Source organism: Rattus norvegicus, chromosome 7 (genome assembly GCF_021556685.1).
Source record: "Rattus norvegicus strain SHRSP/BbbUtx chromosome 7, alternate assembly SHRSP_T2T, whole genome shotgun sequence".
NCBI classification, from domain to species: Eukaryota; Metazoa; Chordata; class Mammalia; order Rodentia; family Muridae; genus Rattus; species Rattus norvegicus.
In genome coordinates, this window is record NC_141540.1 from 81,962,900 (window position 1) to 81,970,866 (window position 7,967).

The 7,967-nt window shown below is 44.2% G+C and overlaps 1 long non-coding RNA gene across 1 annotated transcript; it reads left to right on the top strand.

The window, feature by feature from the left end:
- Window positions 1–1,355: 1,355 nt before the first annotated feature.
- Window positions 1,356–7,740, top strand: LOC148004775 (uncharacterized). Its single transcript, XR_015624770.1, has 2 exons — window positions 1,356–1,406; window positions 6,299–7,740. It is a non-coding gene; the product is annotated as an uncharacterized LOC148004775 (long non-coding RNA).
- Window positions 7,741–7,967: the final 227 nt, after the last annotated feature.

A 7,967-nucleotide genomic window follows, 5' to 3' on the forward strand; every position in this document is an offset into this window, starting at 1 on the left:
TTACAGTTTATTTTACCAGTCTTGATTAACATATTAGCACTCACTAAAGTAATGGCTTGATTCATTTATTAATTTCTATCCTGCTTATTTCTATTTTTTTTTTACGTTTGTGAAATTCTTTAACTGCCCTAAGCAATTGCACCACAAAGTAGTGCTTATGGGTGAGAAAATCATCATTAGGCAAGTTTTGAGTCACATAATATGGTGGTTTGAAAATGCTGGCCCATGGGAGTGGCAGTATTAGGATATAGAGACTTACTAGAGGGGATGTGACCTTATTAAAGGAAGTATGTCATTGTGGAGGTGGGGTTTTGAGGTCTCATATATATTTATATCTATCTATCTCTCCAACTCCCCATCTATCTATCTATCTATCTATCTATCTATCTATCTATCTATCTATCTATCTGTATGTATGTTCAAGTCTGTCCACTGTGATCCAGAGCTTCCTCTTGGCTGCCTTTAAATCAAGATGTAGACATCTCAGCTCTTTTTGTACCGTGTTTGCCTGCACACTGCCATGCTTCCCATGACGATAATGGATGGACGCTCTGATACTGTAAACCAGCCCCAATTAAGTTTTTCCTTTATAAGAGTTACCTTTGTCATGTTGTCATTCACAGTAATGAAACCCTAAGACATTGTTACATTTTTAGATCTCCCAGTTTAAGACAACACGTTCTGCACTAGAAATATCTTTCTTTCTACAAAACATCCCTCAAAAAGATAAAAAAGGAAGACATTTAAGAATGAAATGAATTAAGCAAGACCCAGTGAAAAGAAAATTATACGAATTCTAGGTTTATAAATATAAAAATTAAAAGAATAAACCCCAAAAGGCCACAGACCCAGGGCTAAGCCCTGCAGCCAGGACTAACAGGCCATAAAGATAAAGGAGCACAGGAAACACTGTTCAGGCAGGACTGACAAGCCATAAAGAAAAGGAATGCAGGAACCAGCCTGAGTTAATGGGACTGATTCATGGGACGTCTGGCAGGAAGACATCTCCCCCCAGCTCACTGAGGGCCATCCTCCGGCCCCTGATAAGCCCCTGACTTCTAGCACGTACTCTTTCTGCTTTGTTCTCACTGCTATGTTTGAATGAGCCAATTATATGTAACCACGCCAAAACCCCCTAGCCTTCTCTATATAACCCTCTGACTTTTGAGTTTCGGGGCCGACACCCCTGTCTCCTGCGCGGGATACGTGTCGGCCCGGAGATCTCTGTAATAGGTCTCCGTAATAAACCTCGCCTTTGCTTATTACATCCAAAATGGTCTCTCTGTGTCTGGGGTCCGCGATTTCCCAAGACTTGAGTAAGGGTCTCTCTGCGTGGGATCTTTCATATTTATGGGGGCTCGTCCGGGATCTGCGCGACTACCCCAGACTCCGAAGACCCCTTGGAGGTGAGTTGGATGTTTGTCTGAGTGTTTCTGTGTGAGCGGCGCCGCAATTGTCAGTCTGTGTCTGTCTCTGTTTTGGTTCCGCCGTGTGTGTATATATGTGTGTCTTAGTACTGGTCAGTGTTAAGAGGGCAGATGGGTATTCCTGCCCTGTGGTAAGAGGGCAGATGTGTGTTCCTGCCTTGTGCTGAGAGGGTGGATGTGTATTCCTGCCCTGTGCTAGGAGGGTGGATGTGTGTTCCTGCCCTGTTCTAGGAGAGTGGATGTGTATCCCCACTCAGTGCAGCTGCCTTTGTGGTTCGTGAGGACCCTCTGGCTGCGGAAGGGGGGACGCCCCGGGCCCGCAAGGCTGCAGCCCCTGGAAGACGTTCCACGGGCGGAGAACAGTCGGGAGAGCCCGGCTATGGACAGTCAGGAGGACCTGACTCTGGTTTTCTGGAACAAAGGAGATGGAATGCTCCTTTTACCTAGGCGGGAGTGGACGAGGAATCCCACTCCGTCAGAGGTCGAGTTCGGCTGCCTATTTAAATATAGGCACGGACAAGTGTGCTTAGTCGTTAGGACAAGAGGACACTCTGGAATCCTGTTGGGAGGTGGAATCAGATGGTCCATCTCATCCCAAAAGCAGCTAAGGTTAAGCTGCAGTTTGGGCCACGTACTGAAGGTACCAGGCATCTGTGAAAGTTGGTTATAAGATGCTTTGTCTTGATATTGTTTGTCTGGCTTGTTTTCTGTGGTATTGTCGAGTGTCTTTTTGGCTTTTGTTTCGTTTTTGAATTTTGGACTGACGACTGTGTTTGAATTTAGACTGACGACTGTGTTTAAAATCTTGGACTGACGACTGTGTTTGAAACCATGAAACTGTTTGCTTTGTTCGTCAAAGAGTTTTACTTGGTCCTCTTGGTGCTTAAGTTAAAAGTTAAAAATAATTTGCTTGAGAGAAATTGTTTTCTGCCAGGGAGTTTTGTCTTTCTCTCTTGAGCCTCCTCCCCAAGGAGAGAGGCCCCTCCCTTTACTCCCCTTGATCAGCCTAGCTGCTGTTAACAGTTGTGTAAACAGACATTAACAAAAACCTTGAGGACAAAACCTCTCGTAAATAAAAAAGTTCCCCAGATTAGGCCTCCGGTATGAAACAAGTATAGTGAGTAAGAAACTTAATTTTATGGACCCCGCTCTAGTGGCGGTGTGTTGGTTGATAGCCAACGTTAATTTTTTAAAACATAGTGTTTTATCTGTGCTTGTGCTCGCAACACACAGTAGGGGGGAGCGAAATTAGCTGCGGAGCTGCTACAGCGAGCATGGGGACTTCTCAAGTCTCACCCAATTTTTCTGGCTCTTCAGGAGCTGTTTAAAAGAAAAAGGTTTAGGATAAAAAGAAACACTACAAAGAGATTTCTTAGTGAATTGCTACACCTTGGTTTGCGATCTCTGGGAATCTCACGGTGGACAGCTGAGATAAGCTGAAAAAGGATTTAAATTTTGCTTGAGAACAAAGAATCTTAAAGGTGGAGTTTCAGCCGGTATGGCACTTAGTGCGTAGCTGCCTAAAAGATCAGAAATGCTGTCAACAGGCTATAAAAAAGGGACAGGCTGTGTTAAAAATGCTACATAAAGAATAATCTAAAAAGGCTGAGAGTGAGGTGGGAGAGGACTCTAAGAAAAACAAGAACAAGAAAGGAATTTCTGCTTTTAGTGACCAGACCTTCAACTCTTGCTCACAGAAAGAGGGTGCTCATTAAGAGAAGTTCTTTAAGGAGCCTGCCTTATCTGCTGGCCCTATTCCAAGAGAGGAGCCAGTCTCCAGCATTAAATTACTTTTCTCACTGGTCATCATTAGCATGGAGAATGCCTTTGATCCTATCCCCACAGCAGCCAGTTCCTGCCCCTGTGGTAGAAATGTCCCAGGTTGGGGGGCAGAGAAGCCCCTAAAATAGTTTCAAAGAATCTACAACAAACTGTAAAGAACTTTGTTTTGTTTTGCCAGTTTGAATTTAGAATTCAGGCTTTGGCTGTGGCCGAGGTCAGGATTAATGTTTTCGTTTCCATGGGCCCTTAGCCCACTGAGACAGTTTGGTAAAGGACTACTACTACAGTCCTGATATTCAGAGACATGGAGAGAGCTATAGTTTTTTTTATTAAAGGTTGGTACTATAGTATTAACAATCTCTTTATTAGATATAAGAGACAAGAAGCCCCAGGTGAACTGGTTACAATTCTCTTGTCAGCTGCTTAGTATCTAACACTCAGGTTCTATCGTCTCTCCATCCTTTTATTATTAGTTGTTACTGAAAGCCTAGTGCCATTTAGAGGATGGGTCTCTTGAGCGATAAAGCCACTGAGCTGGCACTAAAGGGAGGTACTCCTTAAGGGAAAATCTAAGTCCAGAGAGACAACCTGTAACAGATAGACTGCCCCTCTGCTCACTTCTCTGTTTCACAGACACAAGGTCTTTTTGTCCCAAGAAAGCCTCCTGGCTTAGCTGTGTGACTAAATGCTATTTGCCCTCTTCAGTGGACCTCTATTCTCAAGATTCTCTTGTTTTCTCACCATCCCATTTGAGATGCTTGTTAGTAACTGTTACAGGTCTTCTTTACCACCGAGGAAAGACAAAATCCTACTAGAGGCCAGAAAAAGTGTTCCAGAGATGGATGGAAGGCCCTCACTTCTGCCTGCTCTTTTCAGACGCCTAAAGGTAGGGAGTGCCAGGTCTGCCGCCAGGCTCCAAGGGTGGGTCTCTGAGGGGCTAAAAAATGCCCCACCAATCTGGCTAAGATAAAGAAAGGATATGAAAAAAAAGTTACAAAAATTTAAAGGGTTAAGTTAAGTTGCTGAGAGTTAGTACAAGTTACAGAGAAAGAGGTAAAAAGAACAGAAAGCTAAAAAAAAAAGAGACAAAAAAAAAAGAAGTTAGAGAGCTAAAGAGAGATAAAAGACGAGAGAGGAACATATACTGGCCACAGTAGTTAGGGAACCTAGGAAGATAGTACCTGGCAACAGAAGAGAATTCCTGACTAAAGATCAGTGTGCCTAATATGAAAAAAAAGGACATTGGGTCAGGGACTGCCCCAGAAAGAACAAGAGGGGACACTGGAGAGCCTCTTGGTGCTGGCTATGCACAGAGATGGAAGGGAAGCCCGCCCAGTTGTTTTGTGGATACAGGGACCCAATGCTCTGTGCTCCTATGCTCCAGTGGGCCAGTATCCAAAGACCTTTGGTACAGGGGCCTACTGACAACAAACAATACTTATGGACTGCCCGAAGAACAGTGGACCTTGGCGTGGGCCGGGTAACCCACCCACTAATTCATGGTCATCCCTGACTGCCCCTATCCCTTGCTCATGAGAAAATTGCTCTCCAAATTGGATTGCGTGGGCTGAAATGGCTGGATGAGGCCATGTGTATACATATCTATAGACTGTGTATGTGGAGCTTAAGACCTGTCTCAGTACACCAGTAACTGATGCTGGGAGTTGAATGGCTTAGTGCTTTTCTGCCTGAAACACACCGTTCCTGCCAGCCGGGCACTAACAATTATCACCCAATCCAGGACTTAAACTGTGATAGAGTGGCTGATAGAGTGTCCAAAGATGGGACCACTGGTCAGCTGCCATGGACTAGATTCTCCACCGGTTGGGGACAATCTGGTCACCTTGCTGCCCAATCCGGACCTGGAGCCACCACAGCACGAGTGTCAAACACTGACAGAAGCACATGGGTGGAGGAAAGACCTCTGCGACTGGCTGATTGACCCCTGCTGAAAGCCGAGGACCTTGTCCACAGATGAGAACAGTTCTCTTCATGAATGAAGGTCAGAGACAAGTGGGTGCTGCCATGGTGGACAACACAATGTCATCTAGAATGGCTGAACCTCTACCCCCCCCCAGCACATCAGCGCCACAGATGCCTTTGCCATCTCTTGGATGCCCGGATGAAGCCAACAACTGTGAGTACTATTCATTGCCCAGGAAAACAGGAGGGAAGAGATTCAGTGACATGGGGCAGTGACAAAACAGATAAAGTGGCTCGAGAAATGGCTATACAGGAGCCTATCCTGGTTACAGGCCTGCAAGAGACAGCCACTGAAAACTAGGATTAGACTAAGGGATGGCCTCACTTAGAAAAGGCCCAAATTGCTTAAAAGATAAAGGACAATGGCACACTTGAGGGGAAAGGTATACTCCCCAGAGAACAAAGAAAAGACTCACTTTGCCAAATACAGAAATGGACCCATTTAGGAGATAAGAAGTTTGTCCAAGTAGTTAAGGTATATATAATAGACTTTAAGATTTTAGCCAAGAGAGACAGTAAAAAAGTATAAAATACGTCAATAAATAAATGCTTAACAAACAAACAGGACAAAGAGACCTAGAGAGTTTAATAAAAAGTCGAAGTGAACTTCACTGAGATAAAACCAGAAAAATATAATCTCCTAGTGCTTGTAGATACTTTTTCAGAAATAGACAGAAGCTTTCCTCACCAAACGAGAGACGGCCTCTACAATCATCAAGAAGATACTGAAAGAAATCTTCCCCAGGTCTGGAATGCCCAAGGTAATCTGGTCAGACAACGGTCTTACTTTCGTTGCCAAGGTAAGCCAGGGTGTGGCCAAATATTTAGAGGTCGATTGGAAATTACATTATATTTACAGACCTCAAAGTTCAAGACAGGTAGAGTAAATAAACAGAACTCTAAAAGAGACCCTAAACAAATTGGCCATGGAGACTGGCACAGACTGGGTGACACTCCTTCCCTCTTGCTCTCTTCAGAGCAAGAAATACCCCTTCCAGATTCAGCCTTATCCCCTTTGAGATCTTATATGGGGCCTCAGCTCCCCTGACTGTATTAGATGATGTTACTGAACCAACATGTCATAGTAATAATGATTTGTGTGCCAGGCTAAAAGACCTACAGGTGATACAGAAAGAAATCTGCTCACAGCTGACAGCAGCCTATGCCCCGGAGACCCCTGAGACATCCCATCAGTTCCAGGTCGGAAACAGCTACACTGAGCCCAGACACTCGAGCCTCGCTGGAAAGGACCGTACCTGGTGCTGCTGACCACCCTGACAGCCGTCAATTCTCAGCCCTCACCAGCCGTGTACTAGCTGTTAGGGCTGAGAGCTGGGACCTAGAGGGAAATTCAGTCATGTTTGTCCTGGGTTCCATCGAGATAGGTGTGGGGATAGGCTTGATTTCTATTACAAATGATATAACATTACATATGTTAATACTCCTAACACTTCTTGGGACTGTGCCTCAGGGATCACAACCTATATAAGTTTAGAAGTTCTGAAAGACAGTCATGACCTTGATATATAGGTTTAGATAGTGTCCAGATAAAATCCTGATGCTAAAGACTTTTTAGCTGACCTCCAAGAATACCTAACCTCCCTCTCAGAGGTAGTCCTTCAAAATAAAAAAAGATTAGACCTGATATTCCTTAAAGAAGGAGCCTGTGTGCTACACTGAAAGAATGTTGCTTCTATACAGACCATTCAGGAGTAATTAAAGACTCCATAAATAAACTTAAAAAAGGGTTAGACAAAGACAGACAGAAAAACACATAAGAGATGGTTTGAGAGCTAGTTTAGTAGATCTCCCTGGATGACTACTCTACACTCTGCTACAGCTGGGCCATTATTAATAATTTTCTTGGTTTTAGTTTTTGGCTCCTGCGTGACAAACAGGTTAATTGCTTTTGTTAAAAATTGAGTGGGTGCTGTGCGGTTGATGGTTGTGAGACAACAGTACCAGTCAGTTAGGACAACTGGTGAGACCAAATAAGACTTGATATCAAAATTCTAAGATTAGAATTATTTAATAGGAGAAGACGGGAATGAAAAGAAAATTATACGAATTCTAGGTTTATAAATATAAAAATTAAAAGAATAAACCCCAAAAGGCCACAGACCCAGGGCTAAGCCCTGCAGCCAGGACTAACAGGCCATAAAGATAAAGGAGCACAGGAAACACTGTTCAGGCAGGACTGACAAGCCATAAAGAAAAGGAATGCAGGAACCAGCCTGAGTTAATGGGACTGATTCATGGGACGTCTGGCAGGAAGACATCTCCCCCCAGCTCACTGAGGGCCATCCTCCGGCCCCTGATAAGCCCCTGACTTCTAGCACGTACTCTTTCTGCTTTGTTCTCACTGCTATGTTTGAATGAGCCAATTATATGTAACCACGCCAAAACCCCCTAGCCTTCTCTATATAACCCTCTGACTTTTGAGTTTCGGGGCCGACACCCCTGTCTCCTGCGCGGGATACGTGTCGGCCCGGAGATCTCTGTAATAGGTCTCCGTAATAAACCTCGCCTTTGCTTATTACATCCAAAATGGTCTCTCTGTGTCTGGGGTCCGCGATTTCCCAAGACTTGAGTAAGGGTCTCTCTGCGTGGGATCTTTCACCAGTAGATGCTAGATTGAAAACGACTTGGAAAATAAACATTAGCAAGGAGTATTGGATAATTCACAAGGGAGAAAAGACACAGATTTTAAAAGATGTTGTAGGAAATATGTTGGAAAATGGAGTTCATAACAGAGAGACCCTTTATCAGAGATGG